General features: G+C 40.9%; 1 protein-coding gene and 1 pseudogene across 1 annotated transcript in view; both read left to right on the forward strand.

Annotated features, from left to right (window-relative positions):
* Window positions 1–2,561: 2,561 nt before the first annotated feature.
* The window catches only part of LOC118394126 (phospholipase A and acyltransferase 4-like), a 57,640-nt gene continuing 44,249 nt past the window's right edge, over window positions 2,562–15,952 (forward strand). The window contains exon 1 of the mRNA XM_052464593.1: window positions 2,562–2,568. The gene's annotated coding sequence lies outside the window, so the exon portion shown is untranslated. The remainder of the gene's footprint in view (window positions 2,569–15,952) is intronic.
* LOC118394069 (phospholipase A and acyltransferase 4-like) lies at window positions 2,775–4,499 on the forward strand (annotated as a pseudogene).

A 15,952-nucleotide genomic window follows, 5' to 3' on the forward strand; every position in this document is an offset into this window, starting at 1 on the left:
GTTCAAGAGTTTTGGAGAGAAAAGAAAGAAGGGATACTGGTCTGTAGTTGTTGACATCGGAGGGATCGAGTGTAGGTTTTTTCAGAAGGGGTGCAACTCTCGCTCTCTTGAAGACGGAAGGGACGTAGCCAGCGGTCAGGGATGAGTTGATGAGCGAGGTGAGGTAAGGGAGAAGGTCTCCGGAAATGGTCTGGAGAAGAGAGGAGGGGATAGGGTCAAGCGGGCAGGTTGTTGGGCGGCCGGCCGTCACAAGACGCGAGATTTCATCTGGAGAGAGAGGGGAGAAAGAGGTCAGAGCACAGGGTAGGGCAGTGTGAGCAGAACCAGCGGTGTCGTTTGACTTAGCAAACGAGGATCGGATGTCGTCGACCTTCTTTTCAAAATGGTTGACGAAGTCATCTGCAGAGAGGGAGGAGGGGGATTCAGGAGGGAGGAGAAGGTGGCAAAGAGCTTCCTAGGGTTAGAGGCAGATGCTTGGAATTTAGAGTGGTAGAAAGTGGCTTTAGCAGCAGAGACAGAGGAGGAAAATGTAGAGAGGAGGGAGTGAAAGGATGCCAGGTCCGCAGGGAGGCGAGTTTTCCTCCATTTCCGCTCGGCTGCCCGGAGCCCTGTTCTGACTTCAGCTGGTCTACAGTATACAGTCTGTAATGGTAGGAGTCTGTAATGGTAGGATGACTTTAGCTGGTCTATAGTATACAGTCTGTAATGGTAGGATGACTTCAGCTGGTCTACAGTATACAGTCTGTAATGGTAGGAGGACTTCAGCTGGTCTATAGTATACAGTCTGTAATGGTAGGATGACTTTAGCTGGTCTATAGTATACAGTCTGTAATGGTAGGATGACTTCAGCTAGTCTATGTATACAGTCTGTAATGGTAGGAGGACTTTAGCTGGTCTACAGTATACAGTCTGTAATGGTAGGAGGACTTCAGCTGGTCTACAGTATACAGTCTGTAATGGTAGGAGGACTTCAGCTGGTCTATAGTATACAGTCTGTAATGGTAGGAGGACTTTAGCTGGTCTACAGTATACAGTCTGTAATGGTAGGAGGACTTCAGCTGGTCTACAGTATACAGTCTGTAATGGTAGGAGGACTTCAGCTAGTCTATAGTATACAGTCTGTAATGGTAGGATGACTTCAGCTGGTCTATAGTATACAGTCTGTAATGGTAGGAGGACTTCAGCTGGTCTACAGTATACAGTCTGTAATGGTAGGATGACTTTACCTGGTCTATAGTATACAGTCTGTAATGGTAGGATGACTTCAGCTGGTCCATAGTATACAGTCTGTAATGGTAGGATGACTTCAGCTGGTCTATAGTATACAGTCTGTAATGGTAGGATGACTTCAGCTGGTCTACAGTATACAGTCTGTAATGGTAGGAGGACTTCAGCTGGTCTATAGTATACAGTCTGTAATGGTAGGATGACTTTAGCTGGTCTATGTATACAGTCTGTAATGGTAGGATGACTTCAGCTGGTCTATAGTATACAGTCTGTAATGGTAGGATGACTTTAGCTGGTCCATAGTATACAGTCTGTAATGGTAGGATGACTTCAGCTGGTCTATAGTATACAGTCTGTAATGGTAGGAGGACTTCAGCTGGTCTACAGTATACAGTCTGTAATGGTAGGATGACTTCAGCTGGTCTACAGTATACAGTCTGTAATGGTAGGAGGACTTCAGCTGGTCCATAGTATACAGTCTGTAATGGTAAGATGACTTTAGCTGGTCTACAGTATACAGTCTGTAATGGTAGGAGGACTTCAGCTGGTCCATAGTATACAGTCTGTAATGGTAGGATGACTTTAGCTGGTCTACAGTATACAGTCTGTAATGGTAGGAGGACTTCAGCTGGTCCATAGTATACAGTCTGTAATGGTAGGAGGACTTCAGCTGGTCTACAGTATACAGTCTGTAATGGTAGGATGACTTCAGCTGGTCTACAGTATACAGTCTGTAATGGTAGGAGGACTTCAGCTGGTCCATAGTATACAGTCTGTAATGGTAAGATGACTTTAGCTGGTCTACAGTATACAGTCTGTAATGGTAGGAGGACTTCAGCTGGTCCATAGTATACAGTCTGTAATGGTAGGATGACTTTAGCTGGTCTACAGTATACAGTCTGTAATGGTAGGAGGACTTCAGCTGGTCCATAGTATACAGTCTGTAATGGTAGGATGACTTCAGCTGGTCTACAGTATACAGTCTGTAATGGTAGGAAGACTTCAGCTGGTCTATTTGATCATATCTAGACAAAGCGTTCTGCTGTGATCTACCCTGAAGGAGCAGAGTCAAGACTTGCCTTATTCATTCTTTAATAAATGGTTAAACATATTTGTACGAGGTGTTTCCTTTCTGAAGTAGTGATTATGTAGAAAACATTTACTTGAGAAACAAACATTCTTAGCCAGAGGTAGAGCTAGTTGCAAGAACGCTCGGGTCTCAAAGAGTTAAGTTGAATAACAGGATGTTAGTTTTGACCTTGTCATATAAGGGCGATGCTTTTTCTTCACGAGACACAACCCACAGTGAGACATTCACATGCAAACCAGAGTCCGACCACAGTAAGTACTGTTGCTGATCTTTGACTAATACTAATTTATAATAATCAACAGTGCAATCAAAGGAGTTTGTGTGTGAACATGTTTAACTATACTTGTGGGGACCAGATTTGGGGTTAGGGGTTAGAGAAAATGTGTTAGCAAAACAGGACTGTGTGTGTGTGGGGGTGTTACATAATTACATGTCTTCTTACCCACCTTATTCTTAGATGGAGATTGGTGACATGATTGAGCTCAACAGAGGTCAATTCAAACACTGGGCTCTGTACATTGGAAATGGAAAGGTCATCCAGTTGGTATCTCCAGGTATGATGTTTTTCTTGAAATGTTTTTGTTGTAGCCGATATTCCAATTCCAGAATTGGGGCAGGGTGTAAACATCATCTGAAGTCAAATGTTAACAGTACTGGCCCAATGCTCTAACCACTAGGCTACCTGCCGTCCCTAACAGCAGAGTACTGGCCCAATGCTCTAACCACTAGGCTACCTGCCGTCCCTAACAGCAGAGTACTGGCCCAATGCTCTAACCACTAGGCTACCTGCCGTCCCTAAAAGCAGAGTACTGGCCCAATGCTCTAACCACTAGGCTACCTGCCGTCCCTAACAGCAGAGTACTGGCCCAATGCTCTAACCACTAGGCTACCTGCCGTCCCTAACAGCAGAGTACTGGCCCAATGCTCTAACCACTAGGCTACCTGCCGTCCCTAACAGCAGAGTACTGTCCCAATGCTCTAACCACTAGACTACCTGCTGCCCCTAACAGCAAAGTACTGGCCCAATGCTCTAACCACTAGACTACCTGCCGCCCTAACAGCAGAGTACTGGCCCAATGCTCTATCCACTAGACTACCTGCTGCCCCTAACAGCAGAGTACTGGCCCAATGCTCTAACCACTAGACTACCTGCCGCCCCTAACAGCAGAGTACTGGCCCAATGCTCTAACCACTAGACTACCTGCCGCCCCTAACAGCAGAGTACTGGCCCAATGCTCTAACCACTAGACTACCTGCCGCCCCTAACAGCAGAGTACTGGCCCAATGCTCTAACCACTAGACTACCTGCCGCCCTAACAGCAGAATACTGGCCCAATGCTCTAACCACTAGACTACCTGCTGCCCCTAACAGCAGAGTACTGGCCCAATGCTCTAACCACTAGACTACCTGCTGCCCTCAACACCACAGTAAAACTGATATCTGAACGTGGTCGATAGTCAGTTTCTTTATTTCTCATCAGCAAAACACACCTTTTTATTTCCTCCTGTTTTGTAGATGGACCTTCAAAAGTAGCTTTCTGCAGTTTTAGCTCATCCAGCGGCAGTGTTGCCTGTAAAGGCACGATTACAATAGAGACATTACAGGATGTGACAGCAGGGAATCCTTACAAATCAACAACTACCTGGATGACGAGTACAAACCAAGGAGGACTGACGTCATTATGGGGGAAGTGGACAAAATGAGAGGCAGCACAATAAAATATAACCTCCTTGGAAACAACTGCGAGCATTTTGTTACTTTCCTCCGTTACGGCCAATCAGAGTCCCAACAGGTAGCCATGACAGTATAATGAGAGAATATTCTAATTAATGCTTTGCTTGAGGAGATGCACTCCATATTCATTTGTTTTCTGTTTGTATTTTTCCTTATAGGCAGATGACTTCCTGAATAATGTGTTAGCTGGTACTGCAGGCGTGCTTGGTGTACTGACTGCTGTTAAGGCTTTTACAGCTGCTGCAGCAAGCACACTTAGTAAATAATTTCTGGGTCATTCATGAGTCCATGGAGAATGTCAGTAATGCAAAATGTTGTGTATTGCCTAATGAACAAAGGACCATCTCAAAGACCAATGTGGTTGTGTGGTAATTTTTCATTAAAATTAAACAGAATATTAAATTAATATACCACCCTTTATATTATTTAAAAATGGTTATGGGCTAAACAAAAGAAGACACCTGTACAATGTCAGATACAGTTGAAATGTATTCCATGTTGAGGTTGCCTCCCAATATTAGACTTTCTATATACATCACAGAAAACTGAAATATAACAAACCGGTTGACATGGAAACAATGGATTTTCTGCAGTTTCAAAAATATATGTTTATTAGTTATTACATCATGAAAACATGAACATTCCACCCATGAGGCCACTAGAGGGCGATTGACTGCAGAAACAGGATCTATGTAGAATCCTCCCATACAGTTCATGTTAATCATATATTCTGTTATAAAGTATTAGCCCTGTTTTTACTTTTAGGACAGATTGCAGGAACCAGACTATTCCCAGATCGTTGCAGTAAATGAGAATGTGTTCTCAGTCAATTTACCTGGTAAAATAACGGATAAATAAAAAAATACAATTAAATAGAAAGAACATTCATAACAACCACACGGTGGCGCTGTATACGAACACATGTTTATATCTCAATCTATTTGACTCACCAAGTGATTGAATTTGACACATATGCTCATGGATATGAGTCTAGCTAACCGCGATATCTCAGACACCACCGGCCTGATTTTGATGAAACTGGGATGAATGACTTATCTTGCCATAGTGATCCGCAATTTACAAAATTCCACTGATTGGCCCAAAGGGGGGCTCAAGATCATTCGTGGGGTACGACCTGTTTACCGTTGCCCCGTATTACCGGGGCTAATACCTTACAACAGAATATATGATTAACATGAACTGTATGGGAGGATTCTCCACAGATCCTTCTCCAGAAAATCCATTGTTTCGATGTCATACGGTTTTGTTATATTTCAGTGTTCAGTGATGCATATAAAGGCTAATATTGGGATGAAACTCGAAATTGAAAACATTTCAACTCTGTATCTGACATGGTAAAGGTGTCTTCTTTTGTTAAGTCCATAACCATGTGTGTGAAGTGTATACTTTTGTTTCTAAGTAGATTTGTTTAAGAAACACTCTGTGTGGCCTGATTTAGCCCACTGCAGTAAAAGGTTAATCAAGGTTAATCAAGGCAAGATTTGTTTAAGACTACCCAGAAACACTCCTTTTGACCCTGATTTAGCCCACTGCAGTAAAAAAAGGTTAATCAAGGTCCTGTTTTTATACTATAAACCAGAGGTGGGACCGAGTCACTGTTTAACAACTCACAAGTAATTCTCAAGTCTTAGCACTCAAGTCCCAAGTCAAGTCCCAAGTCAAGACAGGCAAGTTCGAGTCAAGTCTCAAGTCAAGACCGACAAGTCTCAAGTCAAGTCTCAAGTCCAAAACTTTGAGTTTCGAGTCCTAAACAAGTCATAATGTGCTCTTCACCAAATGTAATACCATTTCATATTTTTAACAAGAGTAATAGTTAGTATATTACATTTACGCAAATCACGAATGCTTATTATTACTTTCCAAATTAACATATTTTTTTCATGGAAATACTTAGGTAGTCATGGGAAAGGCCCTGAACTGTGGAGGATCGCTATGGGGCACAATCGGGCGATTTAGGCTTGTACACAATCGTCCAACCTTAACACACACACCCTCTCTATGTATGGTTACAGTAGGCTAACGTATGTCAATGGTTTTAGGAACAGCAGTAACATCAGGCAGGATTTAGGCTACCAACTGCCTAGCCAGTTGTAGCTCAATCTTGGGTGCAATGATCAAATTCCCACACTGATTGACTGTGTGGAGGCTAATTGATTTAACGTTACATTAGCCACATGCTACACTATCACAGTTATATATAGCTGTCGGCTATATTAGCCACGACTTACCGTTCTTTGTGCAACTTCAAATGTCGAACAAAGTTGGAAGTTGTTGTGCGTCCGTCTGTCATTTTCCTTTTGTATTTTTTTTTTAGGTTACCACAAAAACATTTCCAGACAAACATCATACCTGGAGTTACCAACTGGATGACCTTTCCATTTTCAATGTACAGAGCCCAGTGTTTGTATTGAACTCTGTTGATCTCAATCATGTCACCAATCTTCATCTAAGAATAAGGTGGGTAAGACGACATGTAATTACATAACACCTCCCCCCCACCACACACTCTAACCCCTAACCCTAAATCTGGTCCCCACAAGTATAGTTTAACATGTTCACACACAAAAACTCCTTTTATGGTACTGTTGATTATTATCAATTAGTATTAGTCAAAGATCAGCAACAGTACTTACTGTGGTCGGACTCCTGGTTTGCATGTGAATGTCTCACTGTGGGTTGTGTCTCGTGAAGAAAAAGCATCGCCCTTATATGACAAGGTCCAACACTAACATCCTGTTATTCAACTTAACTCTTTGAGACCCAAGCGTTCTTGCAGCTAGCTCTACCTCTGGTTTAGAATGTTTATTTCTCTCTATATTTGTTTCTACATAATCACTACTTCAGAAAGGAAACACCACGTAGAAATATGTTTAACAACTTAATAAAGAATGAATAAGGTATGTCTTGGCGACACAAGGCATGTTCTGCTCCTTCAGGGTAGCTCACTGCCCAAGAAAAGCTGCAATATATAAAATGACCAACAAGCAGTCCGGGTGGCAATTTTATTAATTGTTCAGCAGTCTTATGGCTTGGGGCTAGAAGCTGTTAAGGAGCCTTTTGGACCTTGACTTGCCGTGCAGCAGCAGAGAGAACAGTCTATGACTTGGATGACTTGAGTTTTTGACCATTTTTCAGGCCTTCCTCTGACACTGATTTTAAATCATATTATTAAGGTCACCATATTAAGGTCATAGTCAACCTACTGTAGTTGTAGAACACAACGCAGGAAAGCAAGTACAGACCTTTGTCAAGCCTACCAGTCTGCTGGGGCACTTTGGTAAATATGCAAAAAGATTTTGTTCACATGCCTGCCTGTAGAAGAAAAAATGATATGTTGGTAATCTTGACAGATACTCTAAACGGATTGAAGCCTTCCCCACATCAAATGAGGAAGCAGAGACTTTAGCTAAGTGCCTGTTACAAGATATTGTTCCACAATAAAGTTTAGTTAACGCTAGGGGGACACATTTCACCTTGAAGATAATGAAAGAATTGTGTGACATGATGCAAGTTAACAGAAATTTGCATGTACTGTTTCATCCGGAATGTTCTGGACTTGTAGAACGCTACTATGGCGTTTTGAAAAATAAAGTGTAAAAAATATGTGCTCAAACAGGAATTACCTGGGTGGATGTGCTACCCATAGCCTTCTCTTCAATGTGTTCCACCCTGGTCCGGATAACTGGCCTCAGTCCACATGAGGTACTGATGGCCCGTCCCACGAGGACCCAAGTCCCTGATCTGCATCTGTTGGATGACACTACGATGAAGTACTAAATGTATTTGAGCTGTTCACCTAACAGGTTTCTGCTGCTCAAACTCCCCCAGACGACCATCCCCATCACGATCGCCAGCCTGGAGACTGGGTAATGGTCAGGATGCACTAAGAAACTTTAAAACCCAGGTGGAAAAGGCAACATCAGGTGACCCTCGCTACCCCAGCGGCGGTAAAGTGCCTACTTGATTCCAATGGGAATGCGGAGTCTGTTGGTAAGGAGATTGTGTGAAACAGAAGTATCTTCCTTCCACCAGATGGTCATGTGACCACAGAAGTAAACTTGAATGACCTGACAGATCTCGTCACTGTGTCACCCTCTATAGGCGATCAAAATGGCCTTATTGGAGATGATAGTAATAAACAAAGTAGCAGCAGTGTTAAAATGGGGGTGGGGGGGGACAAGGTAAATTGTCCCGGTAGCCATTTGTCACTGTGTCACCCTCTATAGGGCGATCAAAATGGCCTTATTGGAGATGATAGTAACTACTGTCATTGAAATGGCTCTGATCCCTTTTCCACAGATTGTTATTGTGTTACCTTTCAGGAGCCACATTCTGTGTAAAATGACACCTTTAAATTCTGTCTGACAACAGCTCAGAGACATCATATATGGTGATGCTTATGGTTTCTATGGCGTCAACGGGGGAATTGTGGAGGCAGAATTTGGGGTGAGCTGTTGTAACATCTCAAGGGATATGCTCTGTGTTGGACTGTGATGTCAAGCCTTTCATAGACTCCTGGTATGTCTGCACCCTGACACCAAGCCACTGTGTTCCGGAACGGTTGCTTGTACTGAAAGAACTGTTGTGTAAACATTATCATTGTATTATAACCTCACACTATATAAGGGACATGGAACCATTTATTCTTGGAGTTCTTCCCTGTGAAATCAGAAGGTAGATCTCCCCTGCAGCTGCTTGATTAAAGATTTTTCTATAACATCATTAAATAGTTTCTGCCATAATCTTTGGATCGACATTTCCACAACAGTTGTACCTGATGTGTTGTGCACCGAAGTCCACAAGCGAAGGGAAAATGTGAGAGAAGAAGAGAGCGGCGATGCAAGAAGGTAGTATATACTGAACAAAACATTTAAAAGCAACATGCAGCAATTTCAAAGATTTTACTGTTACAGTTCATATAAGGAAATCAGTCAATTGAAATAAATAAATTAAACCCTAATCTATGGATTTCAAATGACTGGAAATATAGATATTTGTCTGTTGGTCACAGAACTTTTTTTTTTAAAGGTAGAGGCGTGGATCAGAAAACCAGTCAGCATCTAGTGTGACCACCATTTGCCTCATGCAGCTCGACACATAACATTCACATAATCAGGCTGTTTATTGTGTCCTGTGGAATGTTGTCCCACTCCTCTTCAAATCGCTGTGTGAAGTTGCTGGATATTGGCAGGAACTGGAACTCGCTGTCGTACATGTCGATCCAGAGCATCCGGAGTTACACTATTTGTTATAAATGCAGCATAATCTCAGACACTCCTGCTAGCGGCTGGTCCTCCCTTTCTAATTGACTGGACAGCACCCTCACTGGTGAGTCACACTCGCTAAGTCCCGGGTATAAGGGCTTCATCTAAATTCACTTTTTACTGAAAGCAGAGGTTCAGCACTTCGTCTGGGTAGAGGACAAAAGCATAACAGGCTAGACTCCCAGTGCTCATTTAGTGTGCCTTTAACCCAGTTACCCTCAAGCTCCTCTTTGGTTTCCTCCTCAAGCCCACAATATGGTCTGGCCGCAGACCACTTAAGGCAAAGCCCCAAAGCCTAAAGTTGTTAAGTTATTTTGCACTTTTTTCAACCAATAATTTATTTTTATTTTTATTTTTTTGAGGGTGGATCAGCTTAATATTGCAGAAAGAATGTTGCTTCCAATGTAATTGTCTGCATCATTTCCAATCATCCATATTTTTGGGGTAAATATATATATCCATACACGCATGCATATATATACACATATATACATACACATACCTATATAGACATACATACTTTTTTAAAGAATATACCTTTATTATTATTCCCCGCAAACTCTACCACTGATCCCCCAATTGGAGTAAACTAATAAACACTTCTGCTTCTACCTTCAATCCATACATCTTATACACACTCTACAGACACAGTCTACTTTACAATAGTTCTCTCTTGTTTGTTCTTAGTCTTCCACATTCTACCATCCAGTCTGAGATTTCTACAGACACAGTCTAACACATTCTACAGACACATTCTACAAACAGCTCAGAACATTCTACAGACATTCTACAGATCCCTCTACAGACACAGTCTACAGACTATCTGTTATAAGACACAGTCTACAGGCACATTCTACAGACACAGTCTCAGACACATTCTCCCATCTGTCACTCAACACCATCCAGTCCCACAGACCTTCAGCTCCATTCAACACATTCTACCACAGTCTACAGACACAGTCTACAGACACATCTGTCTACAGTCCCATTCTTCAGACCATTCTACAGACCCCTCCCATCTGTCTTCTCAACACCATCTACAGTCCCAGTCTACAGACACAGCTCCACAGACACAGTCTACCCATCTGTCTTCTCAGACACAGTCTACAGTCCCAGTCTACAGACACAGTCTCAGCTCCATTCAGACCAGTCTCCCATCTGTCTTCTCAGACACAGTCTACAGTCCAGACACCCTTCAGCTTTACCTCTCTTTTTTGTTCTTAGTCCTTCCTCCCCATCTTTGTGATTTCAACACCATTTCCAGTCCACCCCTATATACATTCTACAGATCCCTCCCATCTGTTTATCTTGTTATCCAGTCCCACCCTTCAGCTCCATTCAACCCCTCCCATCTGTCTCTCAACATCATCCATTTTGGATTTCTACTTGCCATATATTTTTCAACTCTGCTGTGATGCTTCACAAAATAATTGAACCTTCCTATTCTCATTACTTCTACAGATTGTAAATTAAAAATAAACATTTTTGCTAAAATAATTATTATATTATTGATTGATTGACTATGGCTTTTCAAATCACCCGGTATTGCTATCTGCAGCGTTAGTTCTAGTCAAATGTTGCAATTCTTCAGCCATTCCTGGACCTGTGTCCAAACACGAGCTACATATGGACAATACCAAAATACATGATCTAATGACTCTGCCTCCAAGCAGCAGAATCTGCAGAGCTGAGAAGATTGTATCCCCCATATATATAACATTATATTAGTTGCAAGAATTTTGTATAGTAATTTATATTGAAAAATGTGAAGTTTTGAATCCGGCGTTGTTTTGCGTATCAATTCATAAACCATGTGCCATGAAATGGGTACATCGAACATCTCTTCACAACTATTTTGCAATTTATATGGCACAGCTGTCAGTCCTTAAATTAAATTGGTATATGTTTTTATTTATCACACTTTTCGTTAACCATTTATGTTCTTTAATACAGGGCCGACATACAAATTCCTTACTTTTTTCCCCTTCTACTTGCCTCTTCCATTATTGTGGTAATGCTGCAATTAATTGGTTGTAATTTTGGGTAAAGCAGACATTTCCATATGTCTGTGTTAGCTGCATGTGTGACATAACTCCACCAGTCCTATTTATGATATCATTCACTAAATTTATACCTTTTTTAAAAATTTCTTTGATAAATACAGTTTTTTTTAATCAATTAGTATATTAGAATTTAACCACAATATTTGTTGTACTATTTGTTCTGTCCTTTCATGTGGATTAAACTGAAATTGCAACCAACTTTCTAAGGCTTGTTTAAAAAAATAAAGATATTTTGGAGATTATTTCCTTTTCAAACAACCGAAAGTGAGCAGGTGTAATCTGAATAAAGGGGATGTCACGTTCTGACCTTTATTTCCTTTGTTTTGTATTTATTTAGTATGGTCAGGGCGTGAGTTGGGTGGGCAGTCTATGTTTGATTTTCTATGATTTGGGGATTTCTATGTTTCGGCCTAGTATGGTTCTCAATCAGAGGCAGGTGTCATTAGTTGTCTCTGATTGAGAATCATACTTAGGTAGCCTGGGTTGCACTGTTTGTTTGTGGGTGATTATCTATGTTAGTGGCTTGTGTCAGCACAGGTCTCATTTGTAGCTTCACGGTCGTTATTGGTTTATTGTTTTTGTATATTGTTGCAGTGTTCAGTGTTTTCTTTATTAAAATTCACTATGAACACATACCTCGCTGCATTTTGGTCCTCTGATCCTTCTCGCCTCTCCTCTTCAGATGAAGAGGAGGAAGACAGTGACAGGGGAAAAGGCCCTTCATGAATATAGGATGAGACATTCGTACCAATTGACTAGAGAACCAGTTTGGATTTAAGTATAACTGTTGTATGACTGATGCCTTTAGTGAGAGGTCTAATACTTTAATATTTAATCATTTCTGCCCACCGAATTCATATTCGTCATAGAAATAGGCCCTTTTAATATCTGGTTTGCCGTTCCAAATAAAATATATTTTTTGTTCATATAATTTAAAAAGCAGGTCACTAGGTTTAGGCAAAACCATAAGCAAACAGGTCAACTGTGATATAACTAAGGAGTTAATCAGGGTGATTATTCCACAAATAGACAGGTATTTTCCTTTCCATGGCAGCAAGATCTTATCTATTTTTACTAACTTTCTATAAAAATGTCTTTCCTTTGGGATTTGTATACTGAGTATGTCTACATCTCTGTCAGACTAAGAAAAAAATCCATACAATTAGTTTCAGTTAGTGGAGATGGAAGAGTCTGAAATGAAAACATATTCCCAAAGTACTTTACTTCCTCCTTCAAAATATCATCCGGTGAATCATGAATGACTCCATCATTTGTAACAAGTTTTAATAAAAATTTTTTGGTAGCATTTCTATATTGAAGATTGAAAAATAATTTGGTGCATTTTTCCCCATATTCCATCCAGTTCGCTTTATTTTTATAATCTATTACACTGGATCTTTCTGGAATAAATTCCTCCATTTCTTTTTGTATTTCCTCTAACTTATTCTGTGCCTCTATGGTACTGTTTTTATTGCTATCTAACTGTACCGTTAGTCCTTCAATTTCCTTTGTTAATATGGACTCTATGGATCTAAATTGCTTTTATAGGTGAGTAGTGAATTGCATGGTCTCTAAAGGCACATTTAAAAATGTCCCATACAATAAGGGGATCTGCTGTACCTATGTTATGTCTGAAAAAGTCAGTTATAAATTCTTCTTTCCTAGTTCTAAACAATTTATCATCTGGTAGGCTTTGATTAAATTTCTAATATCCTCGCCCACGTGGAAATTCTGTAAGAGTAATATATATGCCAATTATGTGATGATCCGACCGCATTCTGTCCCCTATCAACACTTTTTAACCTTTTGGTGCCAGAGAGAGAATGGCATAAGAAAGTAGTCAAGGCGACTAGCTTGATTATGCCTCCGCCATGTATATCTCACTAGGTCAGGGTATTAAACCTCCTCCATGTATATCTCACTAGGTCAGGATATTAAACCTCCTCCATGTATATCTCACTAGGTCAGGGTATTAAACCTCCTCCATGTATATCTCACTAGGTCAGGGTATTAAACCTCCTCCATGTATATCTCACTAGGTCAGGATATTAAACCTCCTCCATGTATATCTCACTAGGTCAGGGTATTAAACCTCCTCCATGTATATCTCACTAGGTCAGGATATTAAACCTCCTCTATGTATATCTCACTAGGTCAGGGTATTAAACCTCCTCCATGTATATCTCACTAGGTCAGGGTATTAAACCTCCGCCATGTATATCTCACTAGGTCAGGGTATTAAACCTCCTCCATGTATATCTCACTAGGTCAGGGTATTAAACCTCCTCCATGTATATCTCACTAGGTCAGGATATTAAACCTCCTCCATGTATATCTCACTAGGTCAGGGTATTAAACCTCCTCCATGTATATCTCACTAGGTCAGGGTATTTAAGCCTCCTCCATGTATATCTCACTAGGTCAGGATATTAAACCTCCTCCATGTATATCTCACTAGGTCAGGATATTAAACCTCCTCCATGTATATCTCACTAGGTCAGGATATTAAACCTCCTCCATGTATATCTCACTAGGTCAGGATATTAAACCTCCTCCATGTATATCTCACTAGGTCAGGATATTAAACCTCCTCCATGTATATCTCACTAGGTCAGGATATTAAACCTCCTCCATGTATATCTCACTAGGTCAGGATATTAAACCTCCTCCATGTATATCTCACTAGGTCAGGGTATTTAAGTCTCCTCCATGTATATCTCACTAGGTCAGGGTATTTAAGTCTCCTCCATGTATATCTCACTAGGTCAGGATATTAAACCTCCTCCATGTATATCTCACTAGGTCAGGATATTAAACCTCCTCCATGTATATCTCACTAGGTCAGGATATTAAACCTCCTCCATGTATATCTCACTAGGTCAGGATATTAAACCTCCTCCATGTATATCTCACTAGGTCAGGATATTAAACCTCCTCCATGTATATCTCACTAGGTCAGGGTATTTAAGTCTCCTCCATGTATATCTCACTAGGTCAGGGTATTTAAGTCTCCTCCATGTATATCTCACTAGGTCAGGGTATTTAAGTCTCCTCCATGTATATCTCACTAGGTCAGGTATTTAAGTCTCCTCCATGTATATCTCACTAGGTCAGGGTATTTAAGTCTCCTCCATGTATATCTCACTAGGTCAGGGTATTTAAGTCTCCTCCATGTATATCTCACTAGGTCAGGGTATTTAAGTCTCCTCCATGTATATCTCACTAGGTCAGGGTATTTAAGCCTCCGCCATGTATATCTCACTAGGTCAGGGTATTTAAGTCTCCTCCGTGTATATCTCACTAGGTCAGGGTAGTTAAGTCTCCGCCATGTATATCTCACTAGGTCAGGGTATTTAAGTCTCCTCCATGTATATCTCACTAGGTCAGGGTATTTAAGTCTCCTCCATGTATATCTCACTAGGTCAGGATATTAAACCTCCTCCATGTATATCTCACTAGGTCAGGGTATTTAAGTCTCCTCCATGTATATCTCACTAGGTCAGGGTATTTAAGTCTCCGCCATCAATATCTCACTAGGTCAGGGTATTTAAGTCTCCTCCATGTATATCTCACTAGGTCAGGATATTAAACCTCCTCCATGTATATCTCACTAGGTCAGGATATTAAACCTCCTCCATGTATATCTCACTAGGTCAGGGTATTAAACCTCCTCCATGTATATCTCACTAGGTCAGGGTATTAAACCTCCTCCATGTATATCTCACTAGGTCAGGATATTAAACCTCCTCCATGTATATCTCACTAGGTCAGGATATTAAACCTCCTCCATGTATATCTCACTAGGTCAGGATATTAAACCTCCTCCATGTATATCTCACTAGGTCAGGGTATTAAACCTCCTCCATGTATATCTCACTAGGTCAGGGTATTTAAGCCTCCTCCATGTATATCTCACTAGGTCAGGATATTAAACCTCCTCCATGTATATCTCACTAGGTCAGGATATTAAACCTCCTCCATGTATATCTCACTAGGTCAGGATATTAAACCTCCTCCATGTATATCTCACTAGGTCAGGATATTAAACCTCCTCCATGTATATCTCACTAGGTCAGGATATTAAACCTCCTCCATGTATATCTCACTAGGTCAGGATATTAAACCTCCTCCATGTATATCTCACTAGGTCAGGATATTAAACCTCCTCCATGTATATCTCACTAGGTCAGGGTATTTAAGTCTCCTCCATGTATATCTCACTAGGTCAGGGTATTTAAGTCTCCTCCATGTATATCTCACTAGGTCAGGATATTAAACCTCCTCCATGTATATCTCACTAGGTCAGGATATTAAACCTCCTCCATGTATATCTCACTAGGTCAGGATATTAAACCTCCTCCATGTATATCTCACTAGGTCAGGATATTAAACCTCCTCCATGTATATCTCACTAGGTCAGGATATTTAAGTCTCCTCCATGTATATCTCACTAGGTCAGGGTATTTAAGTCTCCTCCATGTATATCTCACTAGGTCAGGGTATTTAAGTCTCCTCCATGTATATCTCACTAGGTCAGGGTATTTAAGTCTCC

The sequence above is a fragment of the Oncorhynchus keta genome, chromosome 1 (genome assembly GCF_023373465.1).
Source record: "Oncorhynchus keta strain PuntledgeMale-10-30-2019 chromosome 1, Oket_V2, whole genome shotgun sequence".
In the NCBI taxonomy this organism is placed as follows: domain Eukaryota; kingdom Metazoa; phylum Chordata; class Actinopteri; order Salmoniformes; family Salmonidae; genus Oncorhynchus; species Oncorhynchus keta.